The sequence below is a fragment of the Eriocheir sinensis genome, unplaced genomic scaffold, assembly GCF_024679095.1.
Source record: "Eriocheir sinensis breed Jianghai 21 unplaced genomic scaffold, ASM2467909v1 Scaffold777, whole genome shotgun sequence".
Lineage (NCBI taxonomy): Eukaryota > Metazoa > Arthropoda > Malacostraca > Decapoda > Varunidae > Eriocheir > Eriocheir sinensis.
Window position 1 is genome coordinate 14,264 of NW_026112139.1, and position 27,947 is coordinate 42,210.

A 27,947-nucleotide genomic window follows, 5' to 3' on the forward strand; every position below is an offset into this window, starting at 1 on the left:
CAGAAAACCTTATAACCGATAACTGATAATGGAAAACCTTATTGGTGATAACCGATATTCGTTAACTGGAAACACAAATATAGGCGATAACCGATACCCGATATTAATCCACAATTCTGATACTAGCTAGCGATAAGTCCGACAGGCGAAAACAATACTATAGTATTGATATTTCAAATGAAAAACATAGATGAATTCAAATTTTCATTATCTGTATTTTATAAAACTTACAAAACCTGAAAACCACGCGCTGATACGTACCTATGGACGGTAATACTAGAAACGCCTCAACCGTGTTGTGTTATATGGCGTCCCCACCATCGATGCTTTTGTTTACAAACACTGGTCTCTCGTGAGCTGCGCATGTTCAGACCAGCAAGCGCAGACCTGTACAGTCTCACAAAGCTTTTTAACCGTAATTAAGAGTTGCTGGAAGGCTGAATCAGACATACAGTACCACTACCACCATCCCCGCTGTTTCTAGAACGACACTCTGTACGAGTTGTATTTATATATATTGTTACGCCACCCCCCCTACCACACCATCCATGGGCAGGCAAGCGGCGTAATCCCCACCAGAACAACCACAAGGGCACCAGTCACTCACAGCGGCCCACACCGAACACAGAGGGGAGGGGGGAACGAGGCAGGGCACAAAGGATACACGTTCAACACTAAGTTCTAGTTTAGTGACAGGTTCCTCACACAGTACAGCAACTTTCAAGGGCACAGAACAGTTAATCAGGCACAGTACAGGCCGGGGCACGGCAGACACGCACACCGGAAGCACACAGCTCGCGAGCGGAGCAGCTCAACACTCTCTCAGCCCAGACACGCGTCTTCTCAACTGCCCCTCAGCCACCCTTGCTCCCAACTGCCCACTCAGCACTTCCTGCCCGGCGGCCGGTGGCCCCGGGCTCCCCTCTGTCTCTCTTGTCCCAACAAGTAGAGTTGCACCATGCTGAGCTAACATTGCATCATGCTACAATTTCATCACATTACACATACAATCATTCACATACAGCACATTCGTAACAATATGTACAGAGTACAGAGTGTCGTTCTAGAAACAGCCAGGATAGTGATTCTGTATGTCTGATTCAGCCTTCCAGCAACTGCTCTTAATGTGTTAAAAAGCTTTGTGAGACTGTACAGGGCTACGCTTACTGGTCTGAGCATGCATAGTTCACGAGAGTTCGACGAGTTTGTAAATAAAAAAGCGCCAGCTTTTGACGATGGGACACCAAATAACACAACACCGGGTGACTTCAATACCATGGCATGCTCACAAAGGAATATGGAATATCAAATTTGAGGCAGTGAATAATCATTTTGGAGACAAAGTTAAATGATTTTTCTCTTTGATATATTGATTTTTGTGTCTAACAAAAAAAAAAAAGCTAGTGTTGACGTTGATGTTGATGATCTAAGTATGAAATCTCTTCACCGAAGATATTTCATACCCTGAAGTTTTTTCATACAACACCGGGCGCCCGGACCACGTGTAGGGAGGAGACAACATTTTTTTTTATCTGAGAGGTGAAAAAAAGTAGCGATTATCACTAGTTTGGTTACAAAAGTAACACAGAGACCGATATATATATATATATATATATATATATATATATATATATATATATATATATATATATATATATATATATATATATATATATATTTAAATAAGTAGTGGATGACCGATAACCCGATTTTGTTATCAGCGATAAAGTATCGCGATAACTTATCGCGATAACGCCCAGCTATGCCTGCTACCCTCCACCCTCCTGGCAAACCACCGCGTGCAGTGTGGCCGCACCCTTTAGGCCAGTATTGTTTGTAACAATTCACGTGATATTCTCAAGTGATTCATTGGGCTTAATTCAAGAAATTTGTTTCTGACAGGCTGAAAATCGCTTTATCTAATACCAAATATTCACAAAGTCTTGCAGAAATTATAAAACTCTTGAGCCAGTAAAAAGTTTGTAAGCTGGCAACAATTAATACACCACACCTTGGTTTTAGTTCAAGAAATTCACTCGATGGGATGAAAGATTCTTTATCTAATACGAAATACGCACGAGAAGTCTTTAGCAACATAGGAATAGGTTTGACGGACGTAGAATGACTCGTCAGCACTCTGAATGATTCTTTGGGTTATTAAATCCTGCAAACTATCCGTTAATACGAAGATAATATTTGGGTTATCAGAACAAACAAACTTGAGGCCTTTGGTGCAGCGCTGGCGTGCGGCGGGGCGGGGCCAACTAGTTGGCAGAATGTCTGCAACATGCTGCCGACTAGTCTCAAGATGAGTCTCAACGGTCAATTTTTGAAATGGCGCCATGTCTACGACAACCACGAATCTGCCGACCGATTGGCCGACAGTCTTGACGGTCTTGACGACAGTCTTCCAGATTATTTGTCAACTGGTTGGCCAAATAACTGGCCGACAGTTGCTAAGGAGTTGGCCGACTGTCTTGGTGGCAGCATTGCCATTCCATAAAATAGGGAGTCACTTTGTATTCGAGAATGAAATGTATCGTTCCGTTTTGAAGCAATACAGAACGCCATTTGTTCCATACGGTATTTTGTTATCTGAATGGTAAAGCAGATAAATCTCAGTATCTTAAAATTGTAGTGAGCGCATTTTTCGGTTAATCACAAAACCAGTCCGTAAAATTTGTCAAGGTTCGTCCTAAATTACGTGTAAAATACACGACGTAACGTCCCTCCCTCTTGCCTCCACCAGCAGCGTGCTGCGGCTGTCACTCATTGCATGCTCGAGAAATTTTAGGGTTGGCAGCCGTTCCTTTAAATATGGATCCATTCCGTATTGGAGTGAGATGTTGCATTCCACATTTTTCTGACCTCAGGGTGGCAACCCTAGTTTGTCATTCAGCACAAGAGAGAGGCAGCAGGAGTGCGTGCGTGCTGTGCGGCTCCCAAGTTTGTGCCAGCGAAACGTAACCACGCCCAGTTGTTATTGTGCTTGTGATTGCAAAATAAAAATATAAATTTCTTGATGGCGGCAGTGTTAGCCAATATTTCTGAGCCGACAGTCGTCACAAACGTCCTTCATTAGGTGAAGACTGTCGTCACGACAGCCCTCACCATTCTTAAGTAGTCGGCACAGACGACTGTGCTGACAGGAAACTATAAAAATTTGAAAAATGGCCCAGACAGTCGTCACGACTGTCACAACTGTCTCAAGACAAGCTAACGACTGCCCCCCAACCACTCTCAGACCTCAACCGGAAGTGACGGTTGGTCCAGACTCTTGCTGACTCTTGTCGTGAAAGTTTAGCATGGAATACTTTTTTTGCGCTAACCCTCACGACTCCACACCCTTCCTGACGTCCGCTCACCATTCGGCGACCATTTCTAGACCTCTTTCAAGACATGGCCGACCCTTCCACATCAACACCTAAGCCCTCGTGTACCCTAGAGTCCTGGGTAGTCGTGGCCCAGAGTCGGCACAGTGTGAATGGGGCTTTAGGTTCAGAGAAAGGGTCACACAGCCACCAGGGCCATAAAACTGCTCCTGGAAATCCCCACAACTCTTACAAAAGCCTTGTCAACTATGTGTACTTTGGTGACAAAATCTTTAGTAATAGTGTGTGGAGTGGGAGAGAAAGGCGACGAGAGTGAGGTGCCTGCTCCACACCCAGAAAAATGTCACGTCACACCTGTGTTATGTAAGCATTGTGGGAGTGAAAAAGTTAAAAATGTTGGGTTTGGGCCGGAATTAATGCACCCGCGCCTCAGCTCCCGCACTCCTCAAAACACACTAACGCCTCTGGATATGCTCAAGGCAGCCCATACTCGCCTATTATCAGCCTAAAGTCATCTTGAATTGTGCACAACAAAGTACAGAAGCTCAGTGTTACCCATAATTAGGACAACCATGATTCCTTTATTCTACTGTACGTACGCAAACCCTGAAAAAAACTGTGCCCACGTAAAGTAGTAAATACTGCACCTTTGCCTGTCCCAGCAAGTTGGTGGAAGATGGGCACCAACACACATTTGGCAGAAAAGTCTTTGGGGAATTTAGCGAAAGTGTCGCCACCCTGTCAAAAATTTCTGAGCCCTAATTTCACCTGACAATGTCCAAGGCGATACTTTTTGTATGTACGAGACCTGTTTTGTCAATCTTCCCAATAGATTAAGCCAAGAATAAAAAAAAAAAACTGCACTGATGGTAAGTTTTGATTTAAATGATTTGGCACTTCATGGGTTAAAGAGAGAGAGAGAGAGAGAGAGAGAGAGAGAGAGAGAGAGAGAGAGAGAGAGAGAGAGAGTAAAATTTTAATTTCATAATTTTTTATAGATAAAGAAATAGAGAGAGGAGGAGGAGGAGAGACATTTTATTTCCCAAGGCCAGTAAAGCTACATGTTAATATCTCTATGATCTTGCCTGTGACTTGAACTCTTTGATGGCAGGGCAGAGGGATTTTGTCTGCAGGCATGTGTCGTGCTGGTAAAGTTAAGTGCAACATATATATATTTTTTTTTGTATAGGAAAGACAAAAACAACAAAAAAGGTGAGTTGCGTTCTGGTCTGACAACAAGAAGTCAATTAGGGGAGGAGAGGCGTCTCCATGCTGAAAGAGTTCAAGTCGGAGGCAGGAGGAAATGCAGACCAAGGAAGGCTGCTCCAGAGTTTACCAGTGGAAGGGATGAAAGTGCTGGTTAACTCTTGCATGAGGGATTTGGAAACACAGGGATGAAAGAATGAAGGTGCTGGTTAACTCTTGCATAAGAGATTTGGAAACACAGGGATGAAAGAATGAAAGTGCTGGTTAACTCTTGCATGAGGGATTTGGAAACACAGGGATGAAAGAATGAAAGTGCTGGTTAACTCTTGCATGAGGGATTTGGAAACACAGGGATGAAAGAATGAAGATGCTGGTTAACTCTTGCATGAGGGATTTGGAAACACAGGGATGAAAGAATGAAGATGCTGGTTAACTCTTGCATGAGGGATTTGGAAACACAGGGATGAAAGAATGAAGGTGCTGGTTAACTCTTGCATAAGGGATTTGGAAACTCAGGGATGAAAGAATGAAGGTGCTGGTTAACTCTTGCATGAGGGATTTGGAAACACGGGGATGAAAGAATGAAGGTGCTGGTTAACTCTTGCATAAGGGATTAGGAAACACAGGGATGAAAGAATGAAAGTGCTGGTTAACTCTTGCATGAGGGATGTGGAAACACAGGGATGAAAGAATGAAAGTGCTGGTTAACTCTTGCATAAGGGATTAGGAAACACAGGGATGAAAGAATGAAGGTGCTGGTTAACTCTTGCATAAGGGATTAGGAAACACAGGGATGAAAGAATGAAGGTGCTGGTTAACTCTTGCATGAGGGATTTGGAAACAGGGATGAAAGAATGAAGGTGCTGGTTAACTCTTGCATAAGGGATTTGGAAACACAGGGATGAAAGAATGAAGGTGCTGGTTAACTCTTGCATAAGGGATTTGGAAACACTGGGATGAAAGAATGAAGATGCTGGTTAACTCTTGCATAAGGAATTCAGACCCCCCCCCCCCTCTCCCTCTCTCACACTCACACACACACACACACACACACACACACACACACACATATTGTCGGGTAATCAGTGGAATATTTTCCATGATCATGTATGTGTCCTTCCCTTCCCTCTCCTCCACAAATGTATTTCTTTATCACAACTATTATAAGGAAATACAATTCAGCAGACACACGTCATCTACACAACTCTGTATGTTTATGCAAACATCTCAAAACTATCAATTGATTTATGTTTCTTTATGTGCACCATTTAATTCTGCGTATTCTTATATAATATAATACACGATAATTTGTGGCTTAAATATTCTGTAGTGACGTAGTGTTACCAAGAGAGAGAGGAGAGAGAGAGAGGAGAGAGAGAGAGAGAGAGAGAGAGAGAGAGAGAGAGAGAGAGAGAGAGAGAGAGAGAGAGAGAGAGAGAGAGAGAGAGAGAGAGAGAGAGAGAGAGAGAGAGAGAGAGAGAGAGAGAGAGAGAGAGAGAGAGAGAGAGAGAGAGAGAGAGAGAGAGAGAAGAACAGTGTACCATCTTCCATTACCATCTTGAAATAACTAATAAAATAACTAATAAAATAAATAATAGAATGTGTATCCAGTGTTGTTTCTTTATCGGCAGGACAGTCTTATAGGTGGAAGATGAAAGTTGGGGGTGTGGGGGGATTGGGAAGTCTGGGAAATTGGGGAAAAGTTAAAAAGTATGAAGGGTGAGTGGATGTGTTGGCCTCAGTGGTGTTGTGATGTCCAGGCTTTGTACAGCTGTTACTATTGAGTCAACCTATTGATATATATATTATTCACTGGCAGGAGGGACCAACCAGAACAAGAGGAACAACAACAACAACAACAACACAAAGGAAGGAATTTTGGATTTAAGGTAAAGCTGATTAATTTTTTATTCCTTACTTTATTTATTTATTTGTTAATGTATTCCACAGTTATTACCATAGCTGGGCACGATAACAGAAAACCTTATTCCCGATAACTGATAACTGATAATGGAAAACCTAATTGGTGATAACCGATATTCATTAACTGGAGACACAAATATAGGCGATAACCGATACCCGATATAAATCCACAATTCCGATACTAGCTAGCGATAAGTCTGATAGGCGAAAACGATACTATATTGATATTTCAAATAAAAAACATAGATGAATTCAAATTTTCATTATCTGTATTTTAGAAAACTTACAAAACCTGAAAACCACACATTGACACGTACCTATGGACGGTAATAGTACTAGAAACGCCTCAACAGTGTTGTGTTATGTGGCGTCCCCGCCGTCAACACTTTTGTTTACAAGCATTGCTCTCGTGAACTGCGCATGCCTAGACCAGCAAGCATAGACCTGTACAGTCTCACAAAGCTTTTTAACCGTAATTAAGAGTTGCTGGAAGGCTGAATCAGACATACAGTACCACCATCCTCGCTGTTTCTAGAACGACACTCTGTACGAGTTGTATTTATATGTACAGAGTGTCGTTCTAGAAACAGCGAGGATGGTGGTACTGTATGTCTGATTCAGCCTTCCAGCAACTACTCTTAATGTGTTAAAAAGCTTTGTGAGACTGTACAGGGCTACACTTACTGGTCTGAACATGCGCAGTTCATGAGAGACCAGTGTTTGTAAACAAAAGCGCCAGCTGTTGACGATGGGACACCAAATAACACAATACCGGGTGCCTTCAATACCATGGCATGCTCACAAAGGAATATGAAATACCAAATTTGAGGCAGTGAATAATCATTTTTTAGGCAAAGTTAAATTATTTTTCTCTTTGATATATTGATTTTTGAGTAACATAAAAAATAACCTAGTGTTTTAATGTTGATGATCTAAGTATGAAATCTCTTCACCGAAGATATTTCATACCCTGAAGTTTTTTCATACAACACCGAGCGCCCGGGACACGTGTAGGGAGGAGACAACGCTTTTTTTTTGAGAGGTGGAAAAAAGTATCGATTATTGCTAGTTTGCTTACAAAAGTATCGAAGATACCGATATATATTTAAATAAGTAGCGGATGGCCGATAACCCGATTTTGTTATCAGCGATAAAGTATCGCGATAACGCCCAGCTGTGGTTATTATTACTACTACTACTACTACTACTATTATTACTACTATTACTATTACTACTACTATTACTACTTCTATTACTACTACTACTACTACTACTACTACTACTACTACTACTGCTACTTACTAGAAAGGGAGTTGAGGGGAGGAAGGAAGGAATCTAATGAATGATTTATTGTGTACAAATGCTGTGACTACCAACACAAGTCATCATATGTACACATTCATGTCATTTGGTATTTATATGTTTTTGCTGAGTTAGGAACAGTGGCTGTCTTCATTAGTGCTAAAAACCTATAGTATTTAATGCCGTAGAGGCACATAATCATATCAAGTGTTGTAAAAGCCTGCAAAATTTCCTGCCTTAGAAGCTGTGCACCGGAGGGGCCGGCAGCATCTCCCCCGTGTCATCTGGTACAGTGAACAGTCAAACCACGTCCACACTCGGCCTCACGACTCATGAGGCGACTCGTGCCCCGCCTCACCTTGTCCACACTGTGAGGCGGGGCACGAGTCGCCTCATTTTTATCCTTTCATTGTTTATTTTTTACCTGTCAGAGGCTGCTTCACGAGAGTGTTCCCCACTCCACGCTGTCCTCAAAGTCTTCAGACACGGCTGATGTTCCCCGTCTGAGGCAAGTCCACGACTGATGACTCCTGCCCCCAAAATGCCTTTTGACAGACTCTCCGGCAGTGGACTCATGCCCCTCCGTTTTCTATTGTTTTTGTGAGTCCGGGGGCACGAGTCAACTCATGAATCGTGCCCCCTTGTGTGGACGCAGCTTAAGGTGCCAGTAACCAATACTACATACGCATTTGTGGGCACAGTCGTGTTGCTCCTTCTGGTCGGACAAGGTGCGTGAGATGTCTTGGTAACAACGGCGTGTTTCCCTTCTCACCTCACTGCTGTCCCTCCATGCATGCTCACACCAGAGGGCAGAGTCACCATTTGACTCATCTCGGCCGTGTCGTATCACCGCTGTCTCCGCCGTGAACATCTGGCGCCACCGCTTGACTATCCCGACATAATCCATATAATCCCTACATCATTAACCCTGTCCCTGCATAGTCCACATAATCCCCACGTACATATCCACCACATCAATCCACCATTCGCCGTGGAGCCGGGACTGTGGCTACCAATTGAATTAGTGCTCCACTCCCTCCGACATGCCCGGGCGCTTCCCTCGTCCTCTCCCTTGTCTTCCTCCGCCCGGTGTGAGTGCCTGTCTCCTTCTTCACTGGAGGCACCAGAGGTGTTAACGGCGGCCCTTCTCGTCTTGTCGGGCGGGCTAGAGACTTGTTTCTCTTGACGCGTCTGACGTATACCACGGCATCACTTGTTGAGGACCCAGTTTCTACCCTGCTGGTCGCACGGCCAGTCTGCGGGTGCCTACACTTCTTCTTTTTCTTAGCGCGCCTTCTTCCTCAGCGCTTGAGGTCCCAGTATCCTCTCCACCTGTTGCCCAGCAGGTCTGTAGACCCCCATGGTCTGTCCTGGTGAGAAGACCCAACCTTTTTCTTGCGCGCCCAGTGCCTACGTCTTCATCTGGGGATTCAGCCTCTTCCCCGTCTGCCTCAAGGAGGTGCACTGAGCCGCCCTGATGGGAAGTGGCCTTTTCCTTGCGAGTTTCATCATTCGAGGCCCGAGTCCTTGACTTTTGTTTTTGTGCAATGTGCCCAAGATCACGTCCAATGTGTATTTCCTCACCAGTGGAGGACCCTGCGTCTCCTCCGTCTGCCTCGTGGTGGTGTGGTCCGCCCCGCCGTGAAGTGTTTTCCTCGCGCTCACAACGTGTTTCCTCATTGGCGGCCAGATGAGTGTTGTTGCTCGTCGTGGCTGGTGATCACGTTCATCCCTTGGCCACAGCTTCATGGCATCCTCTGCCATTGTTGTGACCCAGCGTGTTAACTCTCCAGTCCCAGCCACAGGGCTGACGACCCCGCAGGGTGTGTCGGCTCTGGTGCCGCTGCCACGCCAGGCGGCTCGGAGGTGTCGTCCGTTAGGTTTAGCGGCAGCGGAGCCGGGTAACCTTCCGAGGGTTGGAGGCTCCCCGGTGGACTGCGAGTATCGGTCGCTTCTGCCGAGTGCATGCCGCTAGACTCACCGTCGTGGGCACCGGTTGACTCAGCCAAATGTGCTCCGCCGGATTCATCACCCTCGCCCCGTTTGTGGGTGAGTGGGCTGGACGGCCCGTAAGAACCTGTTCTCTGAGGTGTTCAGGAACACTTACCCTTGATCCACGCAATATGCAGTCTTGTTCCACTCTGAGCTGTGACCACACTGCCACATAGGGTTTACATTCTTCACCTGTCAGTAATGAATCTAAAGTATAGTTGTACGCTGAAGTGTGACTGCCCAGCGTTGAGTCTTGCACCAGTAAAGTTGGCAGACCTGACTAATGCTGCCAGTGTGACAGCCCAGCGTTGAGTCTTGCACCAGTAAAGTTGGCAGACCTGACTAATGCTGCCAGTGTGACAGCCCAGTGTTGAGTCTTGCACCAGTAAAGTTGGCAGACCTGACTAATGCTGCCAGTGTGACAGCCCAGCGTTGAGTCTTGCACCAGTAAAGTTGGCAGACCTGACTAATGCTGCCAGTGTGACAGCCCAGCGTTGAGTCTTGCACCAGTAAAGTTGACAGACCTGACTAATGCTGCCAGTGTGACTGCCCAGCGTTGAGTCTTGCACCAGTAAAGTTGGCAGACCTGACTAATGCTGCCAGTGTGACTGCCCAGCGTTGAGTCTTGCACCAGTAAAGTTGGCAGACCTGACTTGGGACCAGCACTAGCTAGTAATGACTTGTGATCTGTGACTTGTTTGAATTCTTTCATGCCATAGAAGTACATGTGGAATTTTTTGACACCATACACAAGACCTTCCTTCTCAATTTGGGAGTAATTCCTTTCTGCCTTGTTAAGCAATCTTGATGCATATGCAGTTGGTTTTTCTGTACCATCGGGCATTCCTGAGCTAAAACTGCCCCTGCTCCTTCCCCTGTGAGGCGTCACAGACTAGTTGGTCTGCCAAATGCATTCTGAAATGTGTCAAGAAATTTGGTGAAGTTATTTCTGTTTTGATTTTCTCCAAGGACTTCTGACAGTCTTCCGTCCAGTTCCATTGTACATCTTTGTTGAGCAGCTGACACAAGGGTTCTGCAATGGTAGCTAAGTGAACCTTCCATAAAATGTTACAAGTCCCAAGAGTGAGGTAGTCCACTGAATATTTTGTCCATGGCCATATTGCAGGACTACACCATGGCAGTCTCTGGACGAAACAAACCTAAATGTGTGTTTATTGTGCTGTTGTGCAGTACTCCTGTGATTTGTCATCCATGGTTAATTGCTGAAAAGCTTGCATTTTCCCAGGGTTGTCTGTGGGGCTAGGCAGAGGATGTTGGGCTATTTGCAGAAGGGGATTTAATGTGACTTTGTAATCTCCACATCGGCAAATGCTGCCTGTAGAGTTTTACTACACTCTCCCCCCCCCACACACTTGACACATCCCGAGCAACTTCCGAAGGTTTCCCACCACACCAGCACAAACACTAGTGAACTGGAGCGTCTTCTCCCTGCGCCCGGAGGTGACATCTTTACCCGCCGGGCTTCTGGAGGTGACACCTTCAACTGGCCCAAGACACCGCCGGCTTGGGTCAGCCCACTGGATCCGGCTCCAGTTGTCAACAGTCAACCAGCCCCGAGTCTGTGTCAGCCCTGGTGTCAGCAGCCTCCCTAATGTCTTATCTCTGTCTCATTCACCCTTTGCCGCCCAATGTCTCCTCTCCAACCAATACCCGAGCCGGTAAGCCCTATTTCCTCCACACACCAGTCTCACGTTGGTAACCAAAATGGTGCTTATATTCCGTCTACTTTTCCACCACCCTGTGTGCCCCCAAAGCACACTGAAGTATATTGCACATGTCACGGTCCACACGCACTCCGAAGGCCATGTAACGCCACCGTGAACTGCTCACGGCACACACACGTATGAAAGTTCCATTCTCACGGCCACGACTCTTTTCATGGTTTACATGGCATGTATGAAAGCTTGATTTTCACAGCTATGACTCTGTGCACGGCACGGCTCACGCTGCGCTCAAAACGAAAGCTCAGTTTTCACAACTGTGACACACTGCCCAATCTCGTCAATCAAATCTTTCATTCACGTCAACCGACTTTGTTGGCTGTCCACTGCCTGCAACAGTGTGTACCCATCCTGCAACGGTGCCTACCTGTCCCGCTCCATTCTGCTGCCCCGTCCAAATCCAAATCTAACTTGGGTTTGCACAGTAAAGGAATTATATCTAATGTGAGCTGGGTCAAGGCGTGGCTAAGCAATAGGAAGCAAAGAGTGCAAATCAATGGTAAAAGATCTGACTGGGGATGTGTTACGAGTGGGGTCCCACAAGGTTCGGTATTAGGTCCACTTTTGTTTATTATTTATATCAATGACTTAGATACAGGAATTAGTAGTGATGTTAGTAAATTTGCAGATGATACCAAGATCGGTAGAGTAATTGAGTCGGATCAGGACACTAGTATTCTCCAAGGTGAACTCAACAGATTGTATGACTGGGCGGATAAATGGCAGATGGAGTTCAATGTAGGGAAGTGCAGTATTCTGAGTGTAGGTAGGAACAACCCCTCACATAACTATTGCTTAAATGACACTCTCATAAGTAGGTCTGGGTGCGAGAGGGATTTAGTGAGCTCTGATCTCCGTCCAAGGGCACAATGCATTCAAGCTAGAAATCGAGCTAATAGGGTACTGGGATTTATTTCAAGGAGCGAAAGCAACTATATTTAGCATTAGTTAGACCTCATCTTGACTATGCGGTTCAGTTCTGGTCACCTTACTATAGAATGGATATCAAAGTGTTAGAATCGGTGCAGAGGAGGATGACTAAGATGATTCAGGGGTTGAGAAACTTGCCATACGAGGGAAGACTCAAACAGTTAAACTTGCATTCTCTAGAAAGGCGAAGGGTGCGTGGAGACATGATCGAAGTTTATAAATGGATGAAGGGCTTTAATAAGGGAGACATTCATAAGGTTTTGTTGGTAAGAGAACCGGGTAGGACACGAAGTAATGGGTTTAAACTGGGTAAATTCAGATTCAACAGGGACATAGGCAAAAATTGGTTTACTAACAGGGTGGTGGATGAATGGAATAGGCTTAGCAGTCATGTGGTGAGTGCCAATACAATTGTCACATTCAAAAATAGACTAGATAAATTCATGGACAGCGATATTAGGTGGGGTTAGATACACGGGAGCTTAGGGTCAAAGGAGCTGCCTCGTACAGACCTACCGGCCTCTTGTAGACTCCTGCGTTTTTATGTTCTTATGTTCTTATGTGGGCGAAATGACTCCACCGAGTGGTCGAACTGACATGTGAGCGAAATGACCTTTTGGTGTGGGTGAAATGATCTTTTGGTGTGCGTGAACTGACATGTGGGTGAAATGACCTTTTGGTGTGGGTCAAATGACCTTTTGGTGTAGGTGAAATGACCTTTTGGTGTGGGTGAACTGACATGTGGGTGAAATGACCTTTTGGTGTGGGTGAACTGACATGTGGGTGAAATGACCTTTTGGTGTGGGTGAGCTGACATGTGGGTGAAATGACCTTTTGGTGTGGTCGAACTGACATGTGGGTGAAATGACCTTTTGGTGTGGGTGAAATGACCTTTTGGTGTGGGTGAACTGACTGTGGGTGAAATGACCGGATACCAATACAGCTACAGAATCACACCCAAAATAGCCACTTCCTCTCTGCCACCCCTAACTTTGACCTGCTGTGACGGCTGCCACACTGGGTCATGGTGTGAGGGAAGGTCAACTGCTTCTCTAACTGCCACTTGAGTTATGACCACCTGTAACTTACACAGGCTGAGTTATGTGCAAAAATGTGAAGTGTTACGACCATGAGAAACTACACCGGCATAATCTTCCTGACACCCCTGACTGCTGCCACACTGGGTCATGGTGTGAGGGAAGGTCAACTGCTGCCTTCTAACTGCCACTTGAGGTACAGGTGGTCATAACTCAAGTGGCAGTTGTAGTAGTTGACCTTCCCTCACACCATGACCCAGTGTGGCAGCACTTGACCTTCCCTCACACCATGACCCAGTGTGGCAGCACTTGACCTTCCCTCACACCATGACCCAGTGTGGCAGGAGTTACTAGGGGCAGGAAGATTTTTGTTACTACTGCTGGTGTATGTATTTACCTAGTTGTAGTTTTACAGGGCCTGGGCTTACGCTCGTGTGGTCCCGTCTCCGTATCTATAATTATCCAACTTTTCCTTGAAACTTTGCACACTCTTCGCCGATACTATTTCTTCACTTAATCTGTTCCAAACCTCTATATTTCTTTGTGGGAAGCTATATTTCTTTATGTCTCTTGAGCATCTTCCCCTCCTCAACTTTTTACTATGTCCTCTAGTATTCCTGCTGGAAGGTTCCTCTCTTAGTAGCAATTTTTCGTTATCTACTTCTTCCATTTTACTCAATAGCCTATATATTTGTATTAGGTCTCCTCTTTCTCTTCTTTGTTCTAGTGTTGGCAAGTCCATTTCCTTTAGTCTCTCTTCATATGTGTGTGTGTGTGTGTGTGTGTGTGTGTGTGTGTGTGTGTGTGTGTAGCTGACTAACCTAACACTTTCTACCGTCACACTTTCTACCATACTAATTCCACCACGGTCTCAATCACATTCTACCGGCAGGGCTCCACACCACCGCCAGTCTACCGGCTCCACCAAAGGACTGCTACCAGGTTCTCGGGTGCCCAGAAGCGCCTCGGAGAAGGAGATGAAGAAGGCGTACTAGTACCAGGGAGTGGCCGGAGGACGGCTGACCCACAAGGCTGACCTACAAGGCTGACCTACAAGAGGCTTGCTTGGATTTAAACCAATTGAAATCAGAGGAAAAAAATCATGATCATGACGATGATACAAAAACTATCACCAAAATGCCGTGGTTTACTAGCGGTGACTTGGTGGACGAGCATCCTGTTTTTTTTTATATATATTATTTTTAGTTTATTTATTTATTTTTTTATTTTATTTGTGGCCTCACCCGGGTGGGGGGACAGGCTCTATGGAGGCCGTCAGGGTCAAGCGTGTACGTCCCTTCAAGGAGGGAGCACAAACCCTTGCTGGCCCGTGATGGGGAGGGAGGATGCCGATAGACTGACTCTACAAGCTTACGTCAGCCTAAGCGATCAGTCGGTCTGTCAAGGAGGACTGGCGTGTCTCTGGAAGGCGTGAGCGTGGGCTCCCTTGGTTGGCTGCAGGACCAGAGTGCTCGGAGCAGAAAACAATAGGAAGAGAGCCTCAGGGCGGCCACCTTGATCTAAAGAAAAAACACAACCCCCAGTACAGAACCAATACATATTTTAAGGAATGGCTGGGAAAAAAAAAAAAGGCATCGTTTCAATTTTTTTGTTCCTAACGATGGCGCTGATGTTTTCATGCCGGGAAATTCTTGCCTATCCTGCAGTGATGCGTTAAAATGGTCTGGGGTGCAACAGTGACACAACAGTAACACAACAGTAACACAACAGTAAGGCATTTCCCAGTGAACCACAAAACCAGTACATAAACATTATGTTTGTCAAGGGTCGTCCTGCAGTACGTGTACAATATGCGTCGTAACGTTCCCCCCCTCCCTTCTGCCTTCACCATCAGGGGCCGTCAGTCACGCCGGGCCAGAGACATTTTAGGGTTGCCAGCTGTTCCTTAAAATATGTATTGGTTCTGTAGTGGAGGTTGTGTTCCTTACTTTTCTTAGCTCAAGGTGGCCGCCCTGAGGCTCTCTTCCCACTGTCTTTCACTCAGCACTCTCGTCCTGCGGCGAACACAGGGAACCTGCGCTCACTTGTACACAGAGACGTGCCAGTCCTGTCCAAAGACTGACTTGGTCGGCCAGCGGTCGTCAGCTGATGGTCGGTCTATCGGCATCCTCCCCTCCCCGCCATGAGCCATCACCGGCAAGGGTCTGTGGCCGCTCGTAAACCACGGCATTTTTTGAGATTTTTTGTTGCTCGTGAATCAAATCGTGTGTAAAGTAAGGCACTGGTAAGGCCAGGTATGACTGTGTCACCCAGCCCTGGGGGGGGGGGGGGTTAGCATGGGGTAATTACAGCTAACAGTTGTTTTTATTATACGCCAGAATCTCAATCTCTCTCTCATTCCTCCCGAGACTTGCCTCCATTATTTCCTTGCCTTACCTTGCAGCCCCTTTCTCCCGTCCTTCTTTCATTTCCATCTCTCTCTCTCTCTCTCTCTCTCTCTCTCTCTCTCTCTCTCTCTCTCTCTCTCTCTCTCCTCTACACCCTCTTCTCTCCCTTCTCTTGATAGTTTCCATTCATTTCCTTCCATTTATTTATGTTCTCAAGTCCCCCATTGATGAATTTTGTATTTCCAGATTTCTGTTGACGGGGAGGAGGAGGAACAAAGAAGAAGAGGAGGAGGAAGAACAAGAATATAACAAAAGGAACAGGAAGAATGAAAGAATAGAGAAACAACACACACACACACACACACACACACACACACACACGGAGAGGAACACGAAAAACACAATATTTTCTTTTGCTTTAATTTTTATTAGTTCATATTTTCACAACAGCTTTCAAGGTTCCACAGTGTAATCTGCACACACACACACACACACACACACACACACACACACACACACACACAAACCATGGTACTCAGCGCATTGCACTCTGGTATTTTCTGGCCGACAGCTGCGTCAAAGAACACAAACGGACGTCACAAAATAACAGTTTTAACGCAAACTTTGTCATTGGTTGTGTCGGTGCGAGAGTTTTTGAGGCTGGAGAATGATGAACGCAATGTGCTGAATACTGTCACTGCTGCTAACAGATGTATACCAACATACAGATTCACTCAGGATATACACATACAATATATATATAATATATATATATATATATATATATATATATATATATATATATATATATATATATATATATATATATATATCAACTATTGATTTCTTTTGCTCCCTGGACGTTTTACGGCATCGTTCTGGGAGAAAACTCTCCCAGTAAAATTTCATCAAAATTGGACAACATTTAGGGGTGGCGCAAGGCGATTGAATTTTCGGCTGTTTTGTCCCGGGAAGGAATGATGACACCATATTGTGATTGCATCATTCACTTCAGTTATTCTTATACAGTTGTAGCAGATCGGTGAGCCACCAGCCAATCACGACTGACTGCAGCCGCCTGGCACACTGCGTCACTGCGTGTGAGTCAACTTGATTGGCTGACTCACACACAGCGACACAGTGTGTCAGGCGGCTGTAGTCAGTGGTCACCCAGCTTTCAGACCAGCTGCAAGGTTCCCGTGGAGACGAAGCAAGCCATGGCTGTGGCGATGGAGGAAAATGACGATGAGGATGAGGGAGATGAGGACGTCCCCAAGAGGATTCATCTGAAGAAGGGGCCCGCTCCTCCGAAGCCACACGAAGAAGGACGAGCAGCTCCAGTCCTTGCTCGGTGTTGTGGCGGACCACAGCAAGAGGTTCTCGGTGGCTTCGAAGGCGTCCCTGACGACTCTGCTACAGTGAGTGCCTCGCAAACATGACACCCCCGTCTTGGAGCGGCTAACACCCAAACGGTGTCACCTTGTCTGGGGGGGACCCAGACGCGGCCAGGGTATAAACTTCACACGTCTTGCGCCACCACTAAATATTATTAAATCGAGATAAAACTTAACAGGCGAAAGTTTCTCTATAATAGGCACCTAAAACTGCCCGGGGAGAAAAGACATTCCTAATTTTTTTTTCACCCCCTACCTTGTGGACCACCCTAATATATATATATATATATATATATATATATATATATATATATATATATATATATATATATATATATCTATATATATATATATATATATATATATATCACAGGACCCATATGGTGTTGACATACCCCCCAGCCACATGAAGGAGTCCCCTCCCCTTCCCCAGTGTTCCTGTTTTTGTTCTATCAATAAAAAAGGTAATTACCAAGTGTGTATTATTTCAACTTAAATGAAGATGTGCAGGTCACTTTATGACCTGAGAGAGAGAGAGAGAGAGAGAGAGAGAGAGAGAGAGAGAGAGAGAGAGAGAGAGTAATAAATAAATGGAGAAATAAGTAACAAAATTAACTGAGAACTAAATGACAAAAAAAAACTAACTAAAGAAACTCGACTGTAAACTATAAGTGTATGTAAGTGTATAAGTGTCCTTGGTAGTAAAGGGTGTGGTCCATCACAGGACTGGCTGTCCCTGGACTGACTCCCTCTGCTCCTTCTTGGACTGTATGTAAGTGTATGTAAGTGTATAAGTGTCCTTGGTAGTAAAGTGTGTGGTCCATCACAGGACTGGCTGTCCCTGGACGGACTCCCTCTGCTCCTTCTTGGACTGTATGTAAGTAAGTGTATAAGTGTCCTTAGTAGTAAAGTGTGTGGTCCATCACAGGACTGGCTGGCCCTGGACTGACTCCCTCTGCTCCTTCTTGGACTGTATGTAAGTGTATGTAAGTGTATAAGTGTCCTTGGTAGTAAAGTGTGTGGTCCATCACAGGACTGGCTGGCCCCTTTGCTCCTTCTTGGACTGCTGCGGACTGTGCTGATTCTGGAGTCTTGCCTTGCTTCCCATAGCTGTCAACAAGAGACCCATCACTGTATAGCATGTTCTATAGAATATATCACATTAATGCCTGTTTGAGGAACACTGAATTACAGGAAGTGTATATCCTTTCAACACCTCTAAAGTGGAAGGCAGAGATGGTAGTGGCTCTAGAACACCTACTAAGAAACATGACACTGAATTACTACAGCGCATGAAAGAAAACATTATTGCAGGTAAGACATATCCACACACACACACAGACATAAGGAAGCTGGAAAGGTTAGAGAGGCCAGAATGGTACCCGGGGAAGGAATTGTCTACCACACCAGAACAGATTGAAGGAAATGAAGTTCATGACGCTGGAGGCAAGGAGGAGGAGGCGGAGAGGAGGCTTAGAGCTTTGTATAACTTAGCTGTAGTCGTGCAGATTTTCCTTCGGGGGTGGACTTGGCGTGAGTGGCGGTGTCTGCGCCACTCACTGGCTGTTGTTTGCTAGGTCTGAGCTGCGGCAATATCGCCTGCCATGACACAGTCTCTGCTGCCTCTTAAAATCAACACTTTTGGTATATAAATGTAGTTATTCTTATAATGGCTCTTCCCTCTGGCTATTTATCACCCACAAATATTATAAACATATTTCAGGAGTAATGGAAGCACTGAAGGAAATGACAAGGTTCTTGCCAATGTTTGCGTTAGGCAGCATCACCACACAGGACCAAACATATACCAAGAAATCTCACGCTGAATGAGTTACTTAATGAGTGACATTGTGTAGCCTGCCAATTTGTAGCAGTGAAAAGTAACTAAAAAAGTCTGGCACCAACAGTCGCTTCAGCCGCTGGACATTGTCCGCTTGCGTGCAGTCACGACTTAATTTTGTTATGAATGTTGTTTTGTATTTATTTACAATAGTTCAAAAGGCACACACTCATCAATGAAGATATTACTGCATTAGTTCTCATCGGTGCAATCTGTTGCCTACAGCACACACAGGGTTTGGGTAGGAATACAGTGCCAATTTTGTGCGCGTTGGAACAAGTTAAGAATTGTCCAGTGAGTGCCAAGCAATGGTGCCAAGTCCACCCTGAAGGCTCAGGCCGCCAGGAACCGCCTACAGTGAAGTGGACAGAGTGGACAGCAGCGACCTGGTTGTGTTGGCGGCGGCATCAGCGGCTGGGTCGTGCACGGACGAACATTTGTCCCGTAACAATTGGTTGTGTCATTTAATTGTTACGGCCATACTGTCATCTAATTGTAATGGGGAGAACTGCTGTAAGTCCGACCTGCTGGTAACATTGAGCTCTTTACGAAGGAAGGACGGAGAGAACAGTGATGACGGCATCCCCTCTGCCTAACGACGCTGACCCGAGGCGATTTAGAACTCAATGTGAATGCCGATGTTTTCCGTCCAGGTCCGGCACCAGTAATTACTACCCGGGAGACACGACCCGCTGAGGCTGACAACACCCCAGGTCACCGCCACCTGGAGCCGGTCAGTCAGGCAGGTCGTAGTAATTCCTCGCCACACACACATGTGAAGTAGATCCCAAGTTACTGTGACGGCCTTTAATCTTAAAAGCACAATGCAGAGGCGACAAGTTCAGTCCACCAAGTACAAGCCTTCCTGAGAACCTTTGAGACTGTAATCACTGACAAACTAAATACCAGTGAGGACGAAAAGCTTGGAACGTTGGGAAGCCAAATGAGACGGTGCCAACTTGTTGCCTCCTCCAGGGCAGGGTACAAGGCAGCGGCAGGGACACATCACATTCACGTGTAAACAACTGGCCCAAGCCGAAGGATGGTGACGCAGAGGAGTGTTCTGGCAGGATGTCGTAAAGTGCTGAAGAAGAAGAGTGGCTCGCCGGGAGATTGACCTCTCTAGCACACTGAAGATAATGAAGCTGACATTTTCCTTGCAAGAAAGATGGCGCTCCAAGATATCAGACCCCAGGAGACAGGACACAACCCTCGATTAATACCTGGTACCCATTCACTGCTGGGTGGACAGGGGCATAGGGTATCGGAAAAGCCACCCAAATTTTTCCACTCAGCCCGGGAATCGAACCTGGGCTCTCTGGGTTGTGAGCCGAGTGTGCTAACCACTGCACCACAAAGCCCCCAACTGACTGCAGAGGAAATTTAAGAGAGAACAGTCACTTACAAGAAATTAAACTATAATCAAGTGTTGCCTTACCATTTCCATCACTTCAGGGTCATCAAAGTCATACATGATGTGCTCCAGCATGTCTCTGTCGGCCACAAACCCACAAAGACAACCACTGCCGGGGTTTCCTGCTTCACACAGGGCAGGACGCCAATGATGCGCTGACCAATAGTAGACTTTTTAGCACTCTGGAAAACACATCAAAATGGTTACTTCTCCCAAACTGCTTACTAAAGTGCTGACTGTCACAAGTTACAATACAATAATACAGATATCTCTCTTTTGTCATTAATTCACAGCTTCCTTAGTTACTCTCCTCGGCCCTGTTCACACTGTGCCGAATCTGGGCCACGACAGCCCAGCAACTTTTAAGCCCCCTTCACACTGTACCAAATCAGCATCCGGCGATCGTTTCTAGACCTCTCTCCAACCATGTGCGACCCTTTCACATTAACATTTCACACCCAAGACCTCGTATACACCCGAGTCGCTGGGTTGTCGCGGCCCAGAATGTTGGAAAGTTTGGTTTAGTGGGCACAACATCTGTGGTCATGTGCTGGAGAGAGACAGAAGGGGAAGGAATTATAGGAGAAGGGAACAGTTGGAAAGTTTGGTTTAGTGGGTGCAACATCTGTGGTCATATGCCAGAGAGAGACAGAAGGGGAAGGAATTATAGGAGAAGGGAACAGACCCCAGGAGACGGGACACAACCCCCGATTAATACTTGGTACCCATTCACTGCTGGGTGGACAGGGGCGTAGGGTATCGGAAAAGCCGCCCAAATTTTTCCACTCCACCAGGGAATCAAAACCGGGCCTTCTCGGTTGTGAGCCGAGTGTGCTAACCACTGCACCACGAAGTCCCCTGGGACAAATGGATGCCCAGCCTTAATGTAAGTTCAGCTTTGAATATTACGTATGTTTTTAGTAAATATATCGGTGTACAATTAAAAACTTCCAAATATAATAGTAAAACTCTAATGAACAATTCATCCCTATTGTAAGTTCAACTCTGATTATTATAATTTTAGTAAATATATCGGTGTACAATTAAAAACTTTCAACTATACTAGTAAAACTAATGTACAATTCCGGCACAGGATTTTCAGGTTGAGCCGAGGCATGTTGAGCCTCTGCTTGAAGACCAACAGCCTGAGAGTCTTCAACAACACGCTGGCTGGTCACTGTCATGAACTCATCCAAAGAGTCCTCAGCAGCAGCAGGCCAGCCAGCACACTTCCTGTCCGGAGGTATTTCCTCGCCATGTCTGGAAAACATTACTATACAGAATAACGCCTTGGAGCCAGGCAAGTCACCACATGAAAGCACAAGATTTTGCATTTTTGATAAATGGGGAAAAAATTGTAGTTGCCAATGATCCCTCTACTGGGGCTGAGAAGTGAGCAGTGTGCGGCAGTCAGCCGTTTCTTTCCTGTACAGTACAAGTCAACAACCTGTATCAACAACAAGCCTTCAGATAACACTTCACACCTTTGCTTTTGCCCTTCATCACTTTTGTATTCATTATTTAAATTGATTTAACATATAAATACAAAGAATAAACAAAAAAATAACACACACACACACACACGCACAAAAAAAAATGTCCAAGCCTGTGCCTCAGAACAACAGTGGCCGCCTTAGCACACACACACTGTACAGTGTGAAGTGGCAAATATATATATAATATATATATATATATATATATATATATATATATATATATATATATATATATATATATATATATATATATATATATATATATATATATATATATATTGGGTAGGTGGTGGCCGAACTGGTAGCATACTGGACCCACATTCACCGCGTGATGGACGACGCGGGTTCGAATCCTCACGCTACCACTTGGATTTTTCAGTCACCACCAAGTGGCTTAAAACTACCCACATGCTGTCCTGAAGACCACCCATCAACCCGGACTCTAGAGGAAGCCGTCCAAACGAATCAAGAACGAGTTCCGGGGGGCAGCATGAGCCAATGCAAGATGGCGCCACTATAAACACTCGCCTGCGCCAGAACGGGCTGGGCCGACCATCAGGCCCTACCGGGAAGAAAGCCTTGGGCCGACCATCAGGCCCCACCTGGAAGAAAGCCTTGGGCCGACCATCAGGCCCCACCTGGAAGAAAGCCTTGGGCCGACCATCAGGCCCCACCTGGAAGAAAGCCTTGGGCCGACCATCAGGCCCCACCGGGAAGATGCCTACCGGCGCAATAGGCAGCAACGAAAAAAAAAAAAATATATATATATATATATATATATATATATATATATATATATATATATATATATATATATATATACCAATTGCTCTAGGTCGTTGAGGATAGCAAAGTTGTAGGCTTGTTCACCAGGGTGGTCAGTGAAAGAGGATGAAAGCCAATGCTGGTGGTGAACATTGAAATCTTCTAGGCTGGAGATTTCAGCAGAGGGAGAGTGGGTCAAGCTGTGCTCCACTTTAGAATTCAAATAGTCAAAGAATTTTACATAGTTGGTAGAGCTAGGTGAGAGATAAACAGCACACTTTCTCTTCCTCACAGAAACACAGGTCTCGGGGGCTGCTGACAGCAATCTCTACTCTGTTCCCTTTTATTATCTCTGTCCTAAATCTCAATCCAAAGCTGGATGTTGCGTCTACGTACGCAACGCCATCACTCTCGTGCCCACGACCTAGACTCTTCTGATTTTTCCACCATCTGGCGAAGACTGAATTCTCACTCTATTACTAAACATGTCTCTGCTGTTTTTCTCTCACCTAATTCTACCAACTATGTAAAATTCTTTGATATTTGAATTCCAAAGTGGAGCACATCTTGACTCACTCTTCCTTTGCTGAAATCTCCATTTTAGGAGATTTCAATGTTCACCACCAACTTTGGCTTTCATCCTCTTTCACTGACCAGCCTGGTGAACAAGCCTACAACTTTGCTATCCTCAACGACCGAGAGCAGTTGGTCCAGCACCCTACACGTATTCCCGACCGTCTTGGAGATCGGCCCAACATTCTAGACCTCTTCCTTACCTCAAACCCTTCTGCTTATTCTGTCAAACTGTTCTCTCCGGCTCCTCCGATCACAATCTTATTTCTGTATCCTGTCCTATCGCTCCTGTACACCCTCTGGACCCACCGAAGAGGCGATGCTTCTGGCATTTTGCTTCAGCTCGGTGGGACGACCTGAGGATGTACTTTTCCGATTTCCCGTGGACTGATTATTGCTTCCAGGATAGAGACCCCTCTGTGTGTGCTCAGCGCATCACAGAGGTGATTGTCTCTGGAATGGAGGCATACATTCCTTGTTCTTTCTCTACTCCTCACGCTAAAAAGCCTTGGTTTAATCACGCTTGTTCTCGTGCTGTCAATGATAGAGAGGTAGCTCACAAAAGGTACCAGAGCCTTCAAACTAATGCTAATTATGAACTTTACATTTCTGCCCGAAATCGTGCCAAATCTATTCTCCGACTAACCAAAAATTCTTTCATTAATAGAAAATGTCAAAACCTTGCTTTCTCTAACTCTTCCCGTGACTTCTGGCATCTAGCCAAAAACATCTCCTCCAACTTCACTTCTTCATCTTTCCCTCCACTCCTCAGTTCTGACGGCAACACTGCCGTCTCATCTATCTCTACGGCTGAACTCTTCTCTCAAACTTTTTCTAAAAACTCCACTCTGGACGATTCTGGGCATATTCCTCCTACTTATCCCCCCTCTGACTCCTTTATGCCTGTTATAAAGATTCTTCAAAATGATGTTTTCTATGCCCTCTCTGGCCTCAATCCTCAGAAGGCTTATGGACCTGATGGAGTGCCTCCTATTGTCCTTAAAAACTGTGCCTCCGTGCTGTCTCCCTGCCTGGTCAAACTCTTTCGACTCTGCCTGTCAACATCTACCTTTCCTTCTTGCTGGAAGTATGCCTTCATACAGCCTGTACCTAAGAAGGGTGACCGCTCCAATCCCTCAAACTACCGTCCTATAGCTTTACTTTCTTGTCTATCTAAAGCTTTTGAATCAATCCTTAACCGGAAGATTCAAAAGCACCTTTCCACTTCTGACCTTCTATCTGATCGCCAGTATGGGTTCCGCAAGGGGCGTTCTACTGGTGATCTCCTAGCCTTCTTAACTGACTCTTGGTAATCCTCTCTTAGCCGTTTCGGTGAAACTTTTGCTATTGCGCTGGACATATCAAAAGCTTTTGATAGGGTCTGGCACAAATCTTTGCTTTCCAAACTACCCTCCTACGATTTCTATCCTTCTCTCTGTACCTTTATCTCCAGTTTCCTTTCTGACCGTTCTATTTCTGCCGTGGTAGAGGGTCACTGTTCTTCCCCTAAATCTATTAACAGTGGTGTCCCACAGGGTTCTGTCCTATCTCCCACTCTTTTTCTGTTGTTCATTGATGATCTTTCCAAAACGAACTGTCCTATCCATTCCTACGCCGATGATTCCACTCTGCATTACTCAACTTCTTTTAATAGAAGACCCACCCTTCAGGAACTTAACGACTCAAGGCTGGAGGCTGCAGAACGCTTAGCCTCAGCCCTTACTATTATTTCCGATTGGGGCAAGAAGAACCTGGTGTCCTTCAACGCCTCAAAAACACAGTTTCTCCACCTATCCCCTCGACACAATCTTCCAAACAACTATCCCCTATTCTTTGACAACACCCAGCTATCACCTTCCTCAACACTAAACATCCTCGGTCTATCCTTAACTCAAAATCTCAACTGGAAACTTCATATCTCATCTCTTACTAAATCAGCTTCCTCGAGGTTGGGCGTTCTGTACCGTCTCCGCCAGTTCTTCTTCCCTGCACAGTTGCTGTCCATATACAGGGGCCTTGTCCGCCCTCGTATGGAGTATGCATCTCATGTGGGGGCTCCACACAGCTCTTCTGGACAGAGTGGAGGCTAAGGCTCTTCGTCTCATCAGCTCTCCTCCTCATACTGATAGTCTTCTACCTCTTAAATTCCGCCGCAATGTTGCCTCTCTTTCTATCTTCTATCGATATTTCCACGCTGACTGTTCTTCTGAACTTGCTAACTGCATGCCTCCCCCCCTCCCGCGGCCCCGCTGCACTCGACTTTCTACTCATGCTCATCCCTATACTGTTCAAACCCCTTATGCAAGAGTTAACCAGCATCTTCACTCTTTCATCCCTCACGCTGGTAAACTCTGGAACACTCTTCCTTCATCTGTATTTCCTCCTGCCTACGACTTGAACTCTTTCAAGAGGAGGGTATCAGGACACCTCTCCTCCCGTATTTGATCTTCCTTTCGGCCACCTCTTTTGTTTCTTTTTTAGGAGCAGCGTGTAGCGGGCTTTTTTTTATTATTGTTTTCTTTTTTGTGTGTGCCCTTGAGCTGCCTCCTTTGTTGTAAAAAAAAAGAAAAAAAAAAAAGATGTATTTAGTAATAGAATGACAATGAAGTCTTAGCCAGATGGTAGAAAATTCAGAAGAGTCAAAGTTGTGGGCACGAGAGCAAGTGATGTCGTTGCGCACGTAGGCGCAACATCCAGCTTTGGATTGAAATTTAGGATAGAAATAGTAGGAGGGAACAGAGTAGAGATTACTGTCAGTAGCCTCAGAAACCTGTGTTTCGGTAAGGAAGAGAAGGTGAGGTTTAGAGGAGGAGAGATGATGTTCCACCGAATGAAAATTAGAGCGAAGACCGCGAATGTTGCAGAAATTGAGAAGAAAGAGGTTCGAGGAGTTACCAAGACACCTCTCGGGTCGGCAGCCAGAAGGAGAGTCATCCCTGGGGGAGTTTGTGGTCCCCCCCCCCCCAGGCGGGGACTCCGAGGCTTGTTGTAGGTGCGCCATTTTGAAATTTGAATTTTGGGAAAAGGTGTATATGTTGTGTGAATGTAGTGTGGTGTGGATAACGAGAGGATCTGTCTTTAGAGAGCATGCTGAACTACTCTCCGGTGTTGGTGAGACAATAGGGAAACGGTTAGTGAGGACATGGGAAGGGTCTTTGGAGGGCTTCAGCTCCCTTCTTACCTCCCATATATACCTCACTGGGAGTGGCTTGCGCCCGTTCGGTAGGTGTCTTCCTACCTACTCCAGCCATAATGCAGGTCATATATAAATTACAAACCTAACCTTTACAAAAGAGTTAACATGTTAACACAGCTGAAGATAAAAATGAATTTATATAGGGCTTCTTTTACATGGGATTGAGGTAACACATTTGCAAAGATTGGCTGATTTAAAGAAATATATTAACAAATTCCCAAGTATTCAACAAGTGCCTCACTTAGCAAAGAGTAGTCGGCGGTTTTTTTCGCCGAATTTGCCGAACTCTCGACTGAAATGTGGATATCATAGTGGAGGGCAAGTCCATTCAGGCGCTCTTGGCCGACGGTAGGCTAATCCTCAGATAGGTTTTCAGCCTTTTCAATTCTGAGAAAGACCTCTCGGCTTCCGCGTTGGAGACTGGAAGCGTCAATAGAGTTTTCAAGAGAATGGCGAGATTGGGGAACATGCTGGTGCTGGCGTGTGCCTGGGCTTCTTTGATAGTTTGGAAGACCGGAGCAGATAATGCCCAGCGCCTTCACGAGTGTCAGGGATTCCATGTCGAGCTCGTAGAGCTTTGCCGCTTGAAGCACAGCCGCAACATCCGTTTTGGGGTCTTTGAAGAGTTGCTTGAGCTGAAGTGCGACAGGCACTGTGTCGTCACCGAACCAACTCTTCAACTCGGCCAAGACGTGGTCCACGATCGGAATGTACACCGCCCGGCGGTAGTACTCCTCAGCATTCTCGCTCGGAACATTTGATCGCTGGGTCTGTCGTCCACAGAGTCGTGGCACAGGGATGGTGTCATGCGATGACCCCACCTCGACCAAAACCTCTTCCGCTTTCATGAACACGATGTGGGAATAATTCTCCGCATCTGCTCTGAGCTTGGCCAAAATGGTCTCCATGCCACGAAATGTGGCATAGGCTGACACCAGGTCGCCATCTTTTCTCTGAAGAGTTCGGCTCGGCTCGAGAGTATGCGCCAATATACACTCCACTACAACCATTACAACGAAAAAGCGGGGAACACGTATGGCGATGAGAAGGAGCCCAGCGGTGGCGTCAAGCTGCATGTGAGGAATGAGGTCACAAAGATTTTTTCCTAGGCCTTTGAATGTTGCTCTATAATATTCAATATACGATTCCGTAACTTAAATACTGAAAATAAATAAACAAAATCATGAGTTCTCCAGAAATGCAACAGAAAGGTACCAGTTTTCGTTTTGACTCTCTCAGAAAGTGGACATTTTAGCAGATGGGGGGGGGGGGGGTCGTCCGACTCCCCCGGCCCCCCCCCTGGGTACGGCGTACTACGGCCCATAAGAGCGCAGGGCCCTGGGCACGTGCCCGTTGTGCCCTGGCCCTGCAGGAGAGTGAAAAGTTACATCAGACACCGAAAAAATTGAAAACTTGCCTGAGCATCCCGTCCACCTCCGCATAGTAAAGCCCAAGGA

General features: G+C 45.7%; 3 long non-coding RNA genes across 3 annotated transcripts in view; 1 reads left to right on the top strand and 2 right to left on the bottom strand.

The window, feature by feature from the left end:
• Positions 1 to 15,953, top strand: part of LOC126994341 (uncharacterized) — a 30,165-nt gene extending 14,212 nt beyond the window's left edge. Inside the window, exons 3-4 of the long non-coding RNA XR_007749012.1 lie at positions 6,358 to 6,427; positions 14,357 to 15,953. This is a non-coding gene — a long non-coding RNA (uncharacterized LOC126994341). The remainder of the gene's footprint in view (positions 1 to 6,357; positions 6,428 to 14,356) is intronic.
• LOC126994342 (uncharacterized) lies at positions 15,905 to 17,534 on the bottom strand. Its single transcript, XR_007749013.1, has 2 exons — positions 16,316 to 17,534; positions 15,905 to 16,285 (listed from the first exon to the last, which is right to left on the bottom strand). It is a non-coding gene; the product is annotated as an uncharacterized LOC126994342 (long non-coding RNA).
• A 183-nt stretch (positions 17,535 to 17,717) lies between these two features.
• LOC126994340 (uncharacterized) lies at positions 17,718 to 20,557 on the bottom strand. Its single transcript, XR_007749011.1, has 2 exons — positions 20,485 to 20,557; positions 17,718 to 18,316 (listed from the first exon to the last, which is right to left on the bottom strand). It is a non-coding gene; the product is annotated as an uncharacterized LOC126994340 (long non-coding RNA).
• Between the last annotated feature and the right edge of the window lie 7,390 nt (positions 20,558 to 27,947).